General features: G+C 38.1%; 1 protein-coding gene across 2 annotated transcripts in view; it reads right to left on the minus strand.

The window, feature by feature from the left end:
* The window catches only part of LOC121737956 (pyrokinin-1 receptor-like), a 149,848-nt gene that overhangs the window by 128,381 nt on the left and 4,392 nt on the right, over positions 1-17,075 (minus strand). The gene's annotated exons all lie outside the window — the stretch shown is intronic.

Consider the following 17,075-nt stretch of genomic DNA (forward strand, 5'->3'; position numbering starts at 1 on the left):
AGCAAACGGGTCACCTGATGGAAAGCAACTTCCGTCGCCCATGGACACTCGCAGCATCAGAAGAGCTGTAGGTGCGTTACCGGCCTTTTAAGGGGTAATAGGGGAGGGTAGGGAAGGGAATAGGGGAGGGAACGGAATAGGGGAGGGTACGGAAGGAAATAAGGGAGGGTAGGGAAAGGAAAAGGGTAGGGGATTGGGCCTCCGGTAAACTCACTCACTCGGCGAAACACAGCGGAAGCGCTGTTTCACGCCGGTTTTCTGTGAGGACGTGGTATTTCTCCGGTCGAGCCGGCCCATTCGTGCCGAAGCATGGCTCTCCCACGTATGTACAAGCAAGTACGCTAATTTTCCACGAATTTCTACGTATATGAATATAACCTGCCTGTAGGCGACGCACTACACCATAGGCCATAAGTTATGATAATTTATTAGAATTAGTTCTGTGTAAGAAACAGCGTTGACTGTTGAATGTATGGTCTATACTTAAGTTTAATAATAAGCTCTTTGTATTTGTTTTATAATACTGCCAACACTTTGTGATTTGTATGCTTTCGATAAATAAAGATTAGGTGCTGAAAGAGCGTTCCCACAGGAAAAGGTTCAGGCCCTTAGCCCGACTCCCTGCGGGCCGGGACCCACAGTCGCAACCAAGTCGCAACCAAAGCCGCACGCAAGTCGCACGCGAAGTGACACTCTACTTATAGAACGCTCCGACGCACCATAGTTTTTCTAACTCGTGGTTTTATTAAATTCCCTATAATTTCTGGTCCATACGAGCCGGATCTCGAACTAATACAATGCATCGTACAACTAGATCCCGCGCTAAATTGTTAGAAAAATTCGAAAGCGCTTCGGAGCACGTGTTGTCGCGAGAGTGTCACAAACAACCAGAATCGCGTAAAATATCTAAGTCGGACAATGTGAAAAGTGAGTCTAATGTGTCAATATCGTCATCGTCTCTACTGAGGCGAAAACAGTTGGAACTAGCGGCAGCCGAAGAAAGGGCTAAAATAGCCATGGAACTAATCGACAAGAGGCTCGAATGTGACTTAGCCTTGGTCGAGAGTTCCTCCAGATGTAGTGAACCTGCTAGCATCGACGGGAGTCAATGCAACGTTGAGAGTTGGCTGGAACGTACTGAACAGCCGTCACCAGTGGCGGCAGCAACGGCAGCGGAGGTGGCGCCGGCACCTAGCGCAAACGCATGCGCACCTAGTCGGGCTACTGCTCCAGACGCCGGAGGAATTATTCAGCTCGCTCACACGTTGAAAGACATCATGATCTCGTCACAACAACATCAAGACGAACGACTACTCTCACGCCTATGTACACCACGAGAACTTCCGACATTCAGCGGTGAATGTAACGAATGGCTACACTTCAAAAGTTCCTACGAGGAATCTACACAGGTATGCCATTTCAGCGACTCCGAGAACTTATGGCGACTACGCAGAGCGCTCCGAGGCGAGGCCAAGGAAGCCGTCACCGACTTGCTAATCGGCGGCACCTCGCCAGCTATTGTAATGGAGGCGCTAGAGCTCAGATTTGGGCACCCAGACTTAATCGTCCAACAGCTCACTGCACAAATGAGAAAATTATCGCCACTCTCGAATAATTATCACAATGATATTATTAACTTTTCCATGAAAGTTAATAACTGTGTTGCGACGCTGAATACACTCAATCAGCACGATTATCTACGCAGTCCTGAATTACTGACGTCAATCGTCACCAAGCTGCCGAGTGTTTTAATAAGTAAGTGGTCGGACTACGCTTACGACAAGCTAGCTAGCAGCGTACCAAAACTGCAGCTACTGGCCACATTTCTAAAACGAGAAGCTACTGTGGCCTCGACAGTCGGAGTTACTCACCTGCGAGACAACCGGAAACCCGACCCGGTGCCACACGGACGAGCAAAGCCGGACGAGAAACAGAGGCAGCCTATGTACTACAATCGCCCTGTACTCGCGACGGCAACGAAGACCTTTCGACCGACGGCCTCGAAAAATTGCCCGTTCTGCTCAAAATCTGCGCATCTACTTGCCGAATGCCGATTTTTCAATAGAGCAATGCGAAAGGACAGATGGAATTTTGTGAAAGCAAAATACCTATGTTTTTGCTGCCTGCAGAAGCGACACGAGAAGACCGCATGTCCCGCACCTCTGTGCGACATCGATAACTGCGGACTGTCGCATCACCGACTTCTACACTTCAAGAAGCCCCCAGTCAACAAGGAGGCTACAGCGAGCACGGCAACCTACGAGCCGCAGACGGCCGACGGCGAGTCGTCATCGTCAGCGTGCAACGAGACCGTGGCGCACCAGCTGGCCGCCGCCCGGCGCGAGTCGGGCGACCCCGCGAGCCCGGCCGCCGACGTCGCCGACGCCGGTCCCCAAGTAAATAGTGAAGTGCTACTAAAAGTTGTGAAAGTCAATCTCAGTGGCCCAAAGGGCACGGTGAGTGCATTCGCGTTACTAGACGACGGTGCATCCATATCCATAATCGATAAGGACTTGGTGAGTGATTTAGGTCTTATAACTTGTCAGTCTAGCCCCATAAAATTTATTGATGCCTTTGGAATTGAAATATATCAATCTGATGTACCTAAAGTGTCCGCTACTATAGCTGAAGCTTTCGAAAATAAAAGTTTTGATGTAACTCTACGTGTTGTTAACAAATTAAATTTGCCTAAGCAAAATTTGTCTTCTGTTAAAAATGTAAAATGCAATCATTTGTTAAAAATCAAGAACTATGTTTGTAACGAATGTGTAGTGCCTCGTCTACTTATAGGTCAGGATAACTACTCTCTTATCGCCCCTCTTGAGATTCTGCACGGTAACAAGCAGGAACCATATGCCACGAGATGCCTCCTAGGCTGGTCCATTCATGGCCGCATCTGTCTCGCTCACACTCCCGTGAACGGCCACACCTCTCATCTCGCTCACTCAGAGGAACACGATAGGAACATTACAGAATTAAATAATTTAATTAAACAATCATTCGAACTAGACTCGATAGGAGTATTGACCTTACGTCGCGAAAATACGGCACACTTAAGAGCAGTACGTATGTTAGATGAAACTGCACGAAATGTAGGTAATCAATGGGAGGTAGGCTTACCCTTCACGAAAGATACATTGGAATTTCCCAATACGTATGATTATGCGCGAAAAAGGCTAAATATCTTAGTTAAAAAGTTTAAGTCTGAATATACGTACGCAGATAAAATATATCGTAGAGAGAAAAGATCGTGGCTGAAAGATTTGAAGTGCCTGCCCTCACTTAGAATTCCACGATATTACGGCAACGCATACGAGTGGACTTATAGTTACTCGGCGGAACAGATGTTTATGCACTTCAACAATGCAACAAAAAATAAGTGCGACGTAGTTGAAAAACAATTGCATATTTTTTGCGATGCTTCTTCTAAAGCTTACGCAGCTGTGATTTATTGGCGCTTGACACGTGCCAACGGATGTGTACTAGTTAGTTTTATAGCTAGCAATCGAGGCTTTTTGTTTTTGAAGCTACCTGAAGGTCAATGGCCCAAGGACCGTAGGTTTAAACAGATGTTAGATGACGCGAAATGTGAGGAACGAGTTGTACATTTGGTAGCAGTAGGTAATAGACGTCCCTTTGGTTACACCGGCACCGGAGTAGATTTTTTTGAACCACTCGAGGTCACTGTAGGTCGAACGAGACAAAAACGTAACTGCTGGCGTAATGGGGTTGTAGTTGTAAGCACGACCCACACGGGCCGCGACGGACGAGTCCGTATTGTTGATGTGCGCACACGCACCGGTGTGCTGCGCAGACCAGTGACGCGCGTCGCCTTACTGGCACCACAGGATAGTAGTGCCAACTAGTTAGCACTAAGGAGGCAGATTGTAGGCGACGCACTACACCATAGGCCATAAGTTATGATAATTTATTAGAATTAGTTCTGTGTAAGAAACAGCGTTGACTGTTGAATGTATGGTCTATACTTAAGTTTAATAATAAGCTCTTTGTATTTGTTTTATAATACTGCCAACACTTTGTGATTTGTATGCTTTCGATAAATAAAGATTAGGTGCTGAAAGAGCGTTCCCACAGGAAAAGGTTCAGGCCCTTAGCCCGACTCCCTGCGGGCCGGGACCCACAGTCGCAACCAAGTCGCAACCAAAGCCGCACGCAAGTCGCACGCGAAGTGACACTCTACTTATAGAACGCTCCGACGCACCATAGTTTTTCTAACTCGTGGTTTTATTAAATTCCCTATACTGCCTGTTGCAAGTGGAACTCTATCAGTTCAAGAGTTTCGGAGTCGTCTCCTTTGTTCAAGACTCTGTGGGTGTGAACTAACCGGAAAATTCATAGGACGAAGGGAAAGTCAGTTCGAGGCCCAATTGCGTCTATTTAACCCTGGGTTAAATATTAATTACGTCATTATCTCGTTCCTCTATCTGTGTCCTCGGCGTATTCATGACAAAAGTATGATAATATTTTACACAGGGCTAACTTCAACACCGAAAGCAAATGGGCCAGAGCGAACTTTAGTCGAATTTCTGCAGTAATGTATTTCGATTTCAAGTTACACCTGCAACTGACGGGCTGAAGTGTGGCACGGTATTAAGTGCTGCCTCGATATTATGACATCTTGTAATATGACGCTGAACATTATCATGATCGACGCTACATGTCGTGTGTTGTATGGCAAAAGCTTTTAAAGCGAAAATAATGCAGCTGTAGTGAATATAGCTAAACTTCTTTTTTTAAACTTTTTCATAATATTACGTAAGGTTTACGTTTTACGTTTTGAAAGATTGTGTCATGAGATTCATTCCGTAGTTCTGACCATCGTGTACGTGATTTATTCCTCTGCACCTTCCAAATTAAAAGTCGGGCAAGCTATCACCCTCGCAATCCTGCGAGGACCTTGCCCGCTTCACAGCTTTGTTCCTGTCTCGATCCACTCCGCTTCCAAAGCTAAATCAAATGTCAAATCGTTGGTTTGACAATATTTGACATGTCATGACAAGCTGCCTGAATTACCATTCTACCCGTCTTTAATTTAAAGCCTTCGCTACTCGCTAGCAACTGAACAGGATATGTTTAAAGTTTAAACCAGTCATTATTTTGAGAAAATGACAGAATGATCGATAAACTTTAAACATACAAACAATACAATCAAACATAGATTCCCCTTCTTTTTGGAAGTCGCTTAAAATATGTATAGGTTCATGGCTACATTGCCACATATTTTGTCAAAAGACTTGTGTAATACTTAAATATGATAAATATGTATACTTAATGTATATTTCAAACATAAACTTAATGAACTTAAATAATTAATGGTATCAAGTTTTTTTTTTTTATATTTCAATCTGCATAGAATTTGATTGCTACAGGCCAGTGTAACTTTCGAGAAACAAAAAATAATAATTTTATAGTTAAGTTTATATTATAAGTCTAGAGCAGAACAGAATCTTCTTAATATTATTATTAATTAAGGCATTATAAGCTAAATTTCGTGTATTTATTGTAATAATTTAGACTTTTCTTCTATATGTAAATCTAGTGTTCATTTTAACGTGTAGGTAGATTATTACCAAAAATGCAGAAAATACGCCGTTTTTAACCGATTTCCAAAAAGGAGGAGGTTATAATAATATATTCGGCTGTGGATAATATTATTTTTATTTTTTATTTTTGTATGTTCAACGATTACTCCGCCGTTTGTGAACCGATTTTCAAAATTTTTCTTTTGTTGTATAGGGTTCAACCCCAATTTGGTGCCATGTTCACAAAAGTGGCACTTCATCAGTTCCACCTTATGATAGGATCCATGAGTAATCAAGGGAGCTTCCTTAAAATTAATAGGGAAACATCTAGTGATTTTGGTTTTATGTGAAGTGTGTCCTAGGCATATTATGCTACCAAAAAGTAAGATTTTGCACCAAGGTATGCTATGGTTCCGAAGATACTAAGAGAATTCCGAATTCCTAATAGACACAAGTTTTTGAGGTTTCGGCGATGTTTTAAGAACTGAAAGCATAATATGCTACTATGCAAGTTATATTCATCATCATTATCATCATCATCATTACTACCATTACACGATGCATCGTACTGAGTTCATTAACTCAGTCATTACTTATGACCCTATTATTGGTACTTTTCATAGTCTTTTAGATCGAGACTCCAGTTTGTCGAGAGATTTTGAAAATTATATTAATGTTGTTACTTACAAAGTAACTGATTTAAACTTGGTGTTGCGGTTACTAAGGTGGCAATTTGATCATGGGTTCTATGAGTTATGTAGGAAACTCCTTGAAAATTATTGGGACAAATATAGTTCCATTAAGTGATGCAGTTTTAAATATTTTAAGAATATTTTATTATGTTGAGCTGATGAGTTTCCATGCAAAAGTTTTATAATAGAAGAAAGTCACTGAAAAGAACTCTAGAGCCTTTAGAGATAGGCGTTTGAACATTTCATTTGAATTGCTTGATGAACTCTAAGCATATACAGTGGTGTAATATTATGTTTAAGAAATTATAAAGTGGTAGTGCACTCAGATAATAAGTTTTCATATTATGAAAGTTTGGGGTTTCATCGTTATTTTAATTAAGAACTGAAAGCATGCTACTTTGCAAATTGTATTCATCATAATTCAATAATAATATTTTATATATTCAATGAGTAGTAAATAACGTGTTATTGCACTTTCAAATTTAGTTTGTTTTTTTTTTAAGTTTTTGTAATAAGTAAATGAGTGAGTGTACGCATAGGCATGCGTACAGCACCTCCCTCCTCCCACACTGCCTATGCGTACACTCGCATGCAAGAACTTGCAAACACCACCACCACACAAGTAATAATGTTGGCAAATCCGTGCATGACCCCTCACCACCATGCAGGTTGAAAACCTCGACGCGCGTTTCGCCCCAACACCAGAGCATCCTCAGGATGTGGACTCTACGAACAACAACTAATTGCACTTTCATCACAGTTGAGTGCTTATTAGTATAACAGGGATAAGCATATTTAAAGTAGGGTCATGGCTTTTAAGACATAGTATTAAACTTTTGAATCCGCCTGAGTACAGTTGATAGCTGTGATAGTTTCATACGCAAAGAGTATGTAAACCACGTAACATTCTGTTACGTGCTAGGGTTCGAAGGATTTGGAGAGAAAGAACTGCTGACTCTCTTGAAGGCTTATTCACGAGCACTAGGTCAACGCAAAGCATTAAGCACTAGGTCCAAAGCATTAAGCACTATCGCTGTCCTAGGTCGTAGCCAAGTCCTAGGTATCACTCTTGATCACTTTTTTTCACTCCGAAGAGTCCGAAGTCGCCTTGAAGATCGCTCAAACTGAACTGATTGCTTGGACCGCCTGACTGCGACTATTTATATGGGCCAAGGCGAGAGCCAGAATATTCTAGGGAATTAATTTCTGGAACGTATTATTTGTAACAAAAAATTAAAATCGACTTCCAAGGTACTACAGTCTTCATTAAGTACTTTGAATTCGGTACCAGCAAATTTAATCGTGAGTTCAGTTAATGTTACTATCTGTCTAATGTGTCTAAAATAATTAGAATAGCATTTCATGGAATGGGGGTCCTGGGGTGTCCGGTACCCCCCCCCCCCCCCCCTAATTGCAGCTTCATTCAGAAGAAATTAATAATCAATTGGCAACTAAACGTAAAAGAGGAAATTTATTACTTTAAAGTTTAACCTTTGTAACTTTTTTTTTAATAAATATTTTCTTCGTTCCGATACTCTAATTTTAAAAAACACTTTTGATTGCCTAAACACTTTACCTATTTGCTGCTGCGGAACCCGCGGAGCGGAATGGGCGAGTCCAACTCACACTTGGCCGCTTTTTTACGTTAGGGTCCCCTTATCAAAGCTATAATATTATATACACTTGTAACATTTTAATCATTATTTTTTGCATGCTCAGAATAAGTTGAAACGACTAAACTGGAATGTCCACTTACAACCAACCGTGACAACCAAAACATCTTATTACTTCACTGTATTCATTTAAGACTCATTATTTTATAATTATTATTTCATTTTCTTTTTTAATTATTTTATAATATTAAACATTTTTATATCCTTATGTTTAATATAGTATACAATGCGTCCCGACTCCCGACACCAATGTTTAATGTGATGACATAATTATTTTATCGACAAATTGGGTCATACTTTTTTGTGGCATACAATATATCATAACATTAATAATTAAATCTGCCAAACATCTTATTTAGTATTATTTATTTTGTTATGCTATAATGACAATAATAATTAATTATTTTGTAATATATTTTTTTAATTTTTAAAGTTATTTATATTACGGTAAGAAAAGTAACTAAATTAGTACCCGTTTTAAAAATATAAATGTCCCTTTTTTGACTCATTACATACACGACCACATAATTTTAATAAAATATGAGGATGCTAATTTTATTGCCACTAAACTTAAAATAGGAATTTGTAATCTTACGGTAATTTTAGAAATTATAAGACGAAATTTGGCTAACGTGACACAGCAAAAACTAGTCGAACAGGTTTCGTCGCTTATCGTAGAGCAAAAATAGGCCAAAAATTATGTTTTTTGTATGGGAGCTCCCTTAAATATTTATTTTATTTTTATTAATGAAATTTTTCATTTAAACACATATTATCACTAGAAATACAAACTAAAAATATACAAAATATACATAAGTAATCTATTATATATTATACAAACTTTAAAAAAATAAAAGCACAAAAAGAAAAACTTCCCCAGGTCGCCCCCACTCCCCACCTGGCAGAGTGCCCAGCAAGCTGATATAATTGCCACGTTGGATGGCAATAATTGCTATCCGCTGTGCCAGGTAGTTCCCGGCTCTGGGGTCTCGGTTGGCTTCAATAAGCTTCTTAGATATTTCTCTAAAAAGCCTATGTGCCCCCGGACCGCATGCGCCTAGTGACGTCCAATATCCCAGGCGTCCTTGGCCTCGTCCGCAAAGGGAGTTCTATCTAATGAACAAGATGAGGGCTCTAAAATTTTGGATATTACTTGGCGATTTGCATGAACTGAGGACAAGAACGCCGGTAATGCTACGTCAAAAGTTTTCCGTATTCTCAGGCCACCGAACCTTACGGGTAGTGTGGCTTTGTTCCAGGAACGTTCATCAATTTTGATGTTTAAAATTGTGGATAGCGTATGTTTTAGGGTGTCATCTAAGCTATGGAAAAGTTGTGGGAACTTCCAGAGCAGACAACACCGCAAAACATACGTAAAGGGAACAAATAAACAATGCCGAATCAAAGTAAATGCCATGTGACTGTTACAGAAGACGGTCTAAACTTTCACTAAAATTTTGTATTTTTTCACTTATATAGTCCGGAAAGGAATCGGCTAGAATAGGTGAATCCAAGAGAATTTCGTTTTATACTATGTAGTGATAATATACCCCAAACATCAATAAATGATAACTTTTATTAATGAGTTTTCTCAATACCATTATACAATGTCTTTTTATACGATGGATATATAATTATACCATGGATATTCGTTATCTCTACAATTCCAACATAGTAGGTATAAATAATAATTCCAAGTTCCAGCCTCAGTATTCATATCACAAAAAGTATCAAATTATTATTCATAGAGGATTAGTCGCAAAAACACATCTGTAACACACCAGAGAGAGATTTTCTCATTTATATTACAACGCACAACGTTTTTTTTTCAAGACCTTGGCTAAAAGATGCTGTAATCAGTGAATTAATTCAAAATGTAGATCAAATATTTTGTAGTCAGCATAATCCCACCAAAAACATGAAATGTAAAAGTAGCCGAGCAAAATAGAGGTTAAGCTAGTTTTAATACTTGCGCTGCTTTCTTAAATTATGAAAAAAAAGAAAACATAGGGACATTGTATTAGTGGCCGTAGATATTCAGGAAAAAAATTATAACTCTACTTGCATTATCCAGGGAGGGAACAGGGGACAACGTTTGTATGGAAAAAAGGGCGGTGTGGAATCCTCTTATGTTTGTCAGATGGAGCAAAAATCGATATATTCTATAGATCAAGATAGCCAGTTTCATGGTAATAAAAAATCGGCCAAGTACGAGTCGAGCTCGCGCACGAAGGGCTCCGTACCGTTATAGAGCAAAATAGGCCAAAAACTGTGTTTACTTCCACTAAATATTTATATTCTTTAAATATTATTATAAATTATTAAATTACACATATATTTAAGGCCTTTGTGAAAATTTCAAGTGCTTACCTGTTGCCATTATTGATATCGAGCAAAAAAGGCCAAAAAATCAGGTTTCTTGTATGGGAGTTTATTTTGTTTTTAGTATATTTATTTTGTTGTTATAGCGGCAACAGATATACACAATCTTTGAAAATTTTCACAGATTGTGCTTCTTCTTCAGCGGTTCTTGAGATACAGCCTGATACACAGACAGACAGACAGACGGACAGACAACGAAGTCTTAGTAAATATAGAGTCCCGTTTTTACCCTTTGGGTACGGAACCCTAACAAGTACCCTCTTGCACTAACCTTACAAAATTTAATCCCTTCATTTTAATACCTAACTTCCTTGTTCTAAGCACTCTAGACTACTCTAGAATAAAACTAGCCTTCATCAAGCTTTGGCTTTAATAAATTAGTTTTAAACCAGGCTTAAGAGCCCAAATGACCCTAACTTGACTACATACTTTAACCTAGATCTCAAAATCTGTAAGGTTTAGAAAACTGATTTTTTGACACAAGTAACTTCAGTTCATAAAAATTAAATGCTCAAGACGAAAACACGATTACTCAAAAAATGCTCGATAGTTTCTTTTTTACAAAAAACCTTGTTTTAGACACATTTTTGCTTGGATCTTCGAAGTTTGCTGTCTTTTCTAAAGAAAAGACACTCACGCCCGTCCTTCATAATGCCAGGTGAAAAAGGACGACGCGGAATCATCGCCAAGTTAGTTTTACTTGAATAAAAGACGAACTATAATGATTATGAAAAAAGTGTTTTGAGCAAATGTAGGTTTTATCAATGCCTTTTTAGATATTAAAAAATATTAAAGAAAAGACAGCAAACTTCGAATATATCCTATTGATGCAGCAGGTGATGTTGCAGCACCATCATAAATGTCACGAACTAGAATGCAAAATGCGATTTTCCAGCATGGAGTAGGCTAATGATGATGAACTATAGCTAAGAACACTCTCGAATCTCGATTAAGTCAGCTTTCAAACAAAAAAAACTAGATCAAAATCGGTTCACTTGTTTGGATGCTGCCACAGACAGACGGACAGATAGACAGACCGACAGACAGACACGTCAAACTTATAACACCCCTCTTTTTTGTCGGGGGTTAATAAAACCGACTTCAAAACTGTACGTAAGTAATTAAGAATTAAAATTCCCCATTTCAGAAACAACTGAACCGATTTTGTCGAAACTTGCAGTGTTCCCTAAGTTGAACAATACTTAGTACAACAAAAAAGAATCACCTAAATTGGATTGGTAGTTCCTGAGATTCAGACGCTGCTATATAGACTATTTAGTTATTACATATACGAAAACTGGGCAGTTCTGGAAATATAACATAAATAGTACATGCGGGTCGAATTGATAACCTCCTTTTTGAAGTCGGTTAAAAATACATATCGCATCGTCGCGTCACTTTGAAATGTGACCATTGCGTGTTTTGGAACTAAAATTATGATACTAACTGAAAAGTCACCGACAGCATGGAACAGGCAAAACACGAGCAACCAACACAAATTGTAATAAAAACATCCTTTAGCACAATATCTTTGTCTAACATATTATGACAATTAGCATACAATTTGAATTAAAATGATATAATATATTTAGTTTCGGAGGCAACGAGTCATTAAAATTTAATAATTGAGATACCGGACTCTAGCGGAACGAACAGACGTGTAAACGCACACTTAATTTAAATTATAAAGTTAAATTAATGCTAGTCGCTCTACTATAGCTGGTTCAGGGGTCAAAAAAAACGTCTAGCATATCATGTCAAATGTACACGATTAGATTATAATAAAAATACTTAATAATGTTAAGTATTAAGAGTACAAAAATAGTAGAAGATAAATAATGTAATATTAAAAAAAGTCGACATCAAAATTCCGTATCACAAAAACTATTAAACCGATTTTGATGAAACTTGTGTTACCTAGTACAAAAAAAAGAATTACTTAAATCGGACTTATAGTTCCAGAAATATGCATACACAAACATAAAAATAAAAACGTACACATAAACTTTTGAAATAATAAGTATAGCACTTCAGAGTTCAGACTCTGACAATAATTTGTTAGTCTATGTCAGAGTCTCATGAGTCATGACTCATGACACATGAGAGCTTTTATATGTTCAAAAAAGCTTATCTGAGATTCATACCTCAACTTTCGTAAAATAATAAGTCAGTCCTGCGATAGATCTTTCTTATTTTCTGAAATATTTAGCTAGAAAGCGTACAAAATTAAAATCAAAAAATTCTTTAAGAAATACGCATTGTCGTGTGACAAAAAATAGAATTACTTATCTATATTTTTACCCTTAAAATTAGATTACTTACATTATTTTAAGTGGGAGTTGAGTGGAAGTCATATTTTCAATATTTGACACTTAGCTATATAAGCTACATACAGGATAAGAGCGATAAAAATTTATTTATTTTTATTTTTTTATTTTTAAATAAATAAATAAATAAAATAAAATAAAAATACTACCCTCATTAGCCTCTCTTGTTAAATTTTATTTAAATTTTGTAAAATTATAATGATCTCATTGAGATGCACGTGGGAACATTAAACACACAATAATTACCTATTAGTTTTGAGCATTGGATAAGTATATTGTCTTCTTAAACGTTATATCAATTGTTTTATTCGAGCCCTCACACAAACCAGAGTAGACAGAACTAGTATGTATGCCGACTAAGGGTGGGTTGCACCAGATGCGTAGCTTTATATAGTTAAGGTAAAGGTTATGGTCAAATATGGCGTCCATTATGGACTTTTACCCTAGTAAAAGTCCATAATGGACGCCATATTTGACCATAACCATAACAAAATGTCAAATGAACTGTCAAATCCCTAGATTTGACAGTTCATTTGACATTTTGTTATGGTTACAGTTATAGTTAAAGTAAGTTATTACAACTCACCCTTAGGAGTGTCTCATTATTTATTGGGCTTCGCCCGCGTAAATTAGATATTTCACAGACAAATTAGTGCACAAAAAATAGTCTATGATCCTTCACGTGGTTCTCTGTGCTGTGCTAATTAACAGAAAAATTGCTCCAGTAGTTCGTGTAATAAGCCCTTTCAAATAATTTCCTCCGTTTTTTTACACATTTTCCTCTATTTCTTCGCTCCTATTAGTCTTAGCGTAATAAAATATAGCCTTCCTCGATAAATGGACTATCTAACACTGAAAAAATTTTCAAATCTAACCAGTAGTTCCTGAGATTAGCGCGTTCAAATAAGCCCTTTCTAATAATTCCCTCCGTTTTTTCCACATTCTCCTCTATTTCTTCGCTCCTCTTAGTTCTATCGTGATAAAATATAGACTATAGCCTTCCTCAATATCTAACCCTGAAAGAATTTATCAAATCGGACTAGTAGTTCCTGAGATTAGCGCGTTCTAACAAACAAACTCTTCCGCTTTATAATATTACTAGATGTCCCGCGCGGCTTCGCCCGCGTAAATTAGGAATTTTACAGAAAACGTACATTTTCCCATAAAAAATATTTTCCCCGTTTTTCCCGCATTTTCCTGAGTTTCTTCGGTCGTATTAGTCTTAGCGTGATAATATATTATACAATATAGCCTATAGTCTTACTCGATAAATGATCAATCTAACACTGAGATAAGTTTTTAAATCGGACCTGTAGTTCCTGAGATTGACGCGTTCAAGCAAACATACTCTTTAATGTTATTATATTAGGTAGGTATAGATTTTTTTTATCTATGGACGCTTCACACCACGTCAGTCTGGCCCCGTGGTAAGTACCTGATGGACTTGTGTTACAGGTACCCCGTACCAGACAACGGAAATATATTTAATACTTTTATACTATATACATATATTTAAGATTTTTATTATATGATACACATATTTAATACACATCCATGACCTAGGAACTTTGAAAACTTTTTGTTCCGTCGGCGGGATTTGAACCCGCAACCTCCGGCTTGAGCTACCAACGCGCTCACCACTGAGCCACAGAGGTCGTCAATCTATTTTTAGAAATAAAATAAAGATTTTTTTTTAATTATCGCTTGACAAACTCGAGTCTCGATCTAAAAGACTATGAAATGGTATAATATGGTAGTGATGATGATGATGATGATGATGAATGTAATTTGCGTAGTAGCATATGGTTCCTGTTCTTAAAACAACGCCGAAACTCCCAAACTTGTATCTATAAAGAATCAGGAGTTCTCTCAGCACCTTCCGAACCACGGTATACCAGGTATATCTCGGTGCAAAATCTTACTTGTTGGTAGCATATGTTTCTCACGAAACCGAAGTCACCACACGTTTCCCTATAAGTTTTGAGGAGTTCCCTCGATTACTTATGGATCCTTCATCAGATCACCACTTTTGTGAATATAAAAATCGGGTAACATACGGCGGAGTAATCGTTGAATATAAGAAAACGAACATAACACCTCCCCCATTTTGAAAGTCGGTTAAAATTGTAGCCTATGTGTTATTCTGATGTATAAGCTATATTATTGTAAAGTTTCATTAAAATCCGTTCAGTAGTTTTTGCGTGAAAGAGTAACAAACATCCATACATCCACACATCCATACATCCAAACAAACTTTCGCCTTTATAATATTAGTAGGATGTAGCCTATAATATATTATCACGCTAAGACCAATAGAAGCGGAGCACCAATGAAGAATGTTTCAAAATCGGGTGATTTTTCCTATTGTGCTGCGTAAACGATAAAAGTTTCGCAAAAATTGGCAGAATTTTCTTTATTTACCCATGAATTAGTTACTCTCTCTGGTCTGTGGCTGTTTGGTTGTTCGTTTTGTTCGGTGTTGCTATGAGTCTGTGCGGATGATTTTCTTGCTCTCTGTATTCGATGCCTATCCCTATCCTGGTTGAGGCGAGCCTCACGCTCTACAGATGATTCTCTTTCTCTCTGTATTCGATTTCTATCACTATTATGGCTAAGGCGAGCCTCACGCTCTACAGACGATTCTCTTTCTCTCTGTATTCGATTTCTATCACTATTCTGGCTGAGGCGAGCCTCACGCTCTACAGACGATTCTCTTTCTCTCTGTATCCGAATTCTATCATTTTTCCGACTGAGGCGAGCCTCACGCTCTACAGACGATTCTCTTTCTCTCTGTATCCGAATTCCATCATTTTTCCGACTGAGGCGAACCTCACGCTCTACAGACGATTCTCTTTCTCTCTGTATCCGATTTCTATCACTATTCTGGCTGAGGTGAGTCTCACGTTCCGTTGACGATTCTTCATCTCTTGCTGAACGTGCTCTTTTGGCATTCACTGTACTACGACCTATGTTCGAACGACGACGTCTTCCAGGCATGATCGTATAGTAATACCCACAAAGCAACAAATAACCCAATCGCAAAGCAAAAACAAAAGTCCGTTTTTCTAACCAAGTCAAATATATTTTTATCGACAATTCAGAAACCAAAGAACCAGAAACAATGAATATCTGAAAGAAAGCGCTGTGGTTGCTCCTCTGCGTTACCGTCTGCACAACCACACAATGACGAAATACACTTTCTACTACAATAACATAAGCCCGAAGCTTATGAGAGCGCCCGGCCGGTTCCGCCGTAACCGCTATGTCCCTCGGCCGCCGCCGCGCGACATATTTTTTGATTCCGCGTAAGTTTATACGTTTGAAAACTTCTAACGTATTGGACGAAATTGTATAGTGTAAAAGACAATTATAATCTACATTTAATGTCTTAGCTTCCAAACATGTTTATTTGGATAAGGGTTAATGTTGTAAATTGTTAAAATCGCTTCGTAAATAAGCCATTATTTTTCGTAAAAAGTAAAGAACAAAAATGGCTATTGTGAGTTATCCCTAAGAAATAGACATATACCATCGCGGACTTTTTTGTTTACCTTATTAAGGTGTACAATACTGTAGTACATTATTTTGATCTATCTCGTAGGGTTTAGCCAGCGTTTGCAATATAAACGCAAAAAAATGAATTTATTTACGACATAACATTAGAAACCTCTAAAATTATCAGTGTTTCTCTACCATATTATGCATATGTTATACATATAAACCTTCCTCTTGAAACACTCAATCTATAAAAAAAAACCGCATCAAAATCCGTTGAGTAGTTTTAAAGATCTAAGCATACATACACACATACATACAGACAGCGGAAAGCGACTTTGTTTTATACTATTTAGAGAAGTATAGATTGTATCTCTCTGTCACCTCTACCGCTTAAACCGCTAAATGGATAATAATATGTAAAGTAGCCGGTACGGAGTACCAATGGCCTACGATGGCCCAGTGCAGGCCATCGTCAACTGTAGACCACGAGTAAATCAATAAACTTGAAAGTTCCATCGTCCGCAATCATGCACCATTACCCAGTTTACCAGGACCATTGTGAAGAGGCACCATTAGAAATTTAGTACCTATTCCTAAATAATTATTTGAATTATAATCATAACGAGCTTTTGCCCGCGGCTTCGCTCGCGTTAAGTAGTAATATTATAGTCAAACTTTCATCCCCTATTTGAACCCCTTGGGGTTGGAATTTATCAAAATCCTTTCTTAGCGGAAACCTACGTTATAACATCTACCTGCATGCCAAATTTCAGCCTGATCCGTCCAGTGGTTTGGGCTGTGCGTTGATAGATCACTATGTCAATCAGTCAGTCACTTTTGAGTTTTATATATATATTTTTTTGCGTATAAATGCCTTATACTTGACCGAATTTCATCATTATAATTGTTAACCTATTTAAACTTAACGTCGAAAACAAAACGGTCCCCTTATATTTCAAA

Source organism: Aricia agestis, chromosome 2 (assembly GCF_905147365.1).
Source record: "Aricia agestis chromosome 2, ilAriAges1.1, whole genome shotgun sequence".
Lineage (NCBI taxonomy): Eukaryota > Metazoa > Arthropoda > Insecta > Lepidoptera > Lycaenidae > Aricia > Aricia agestis.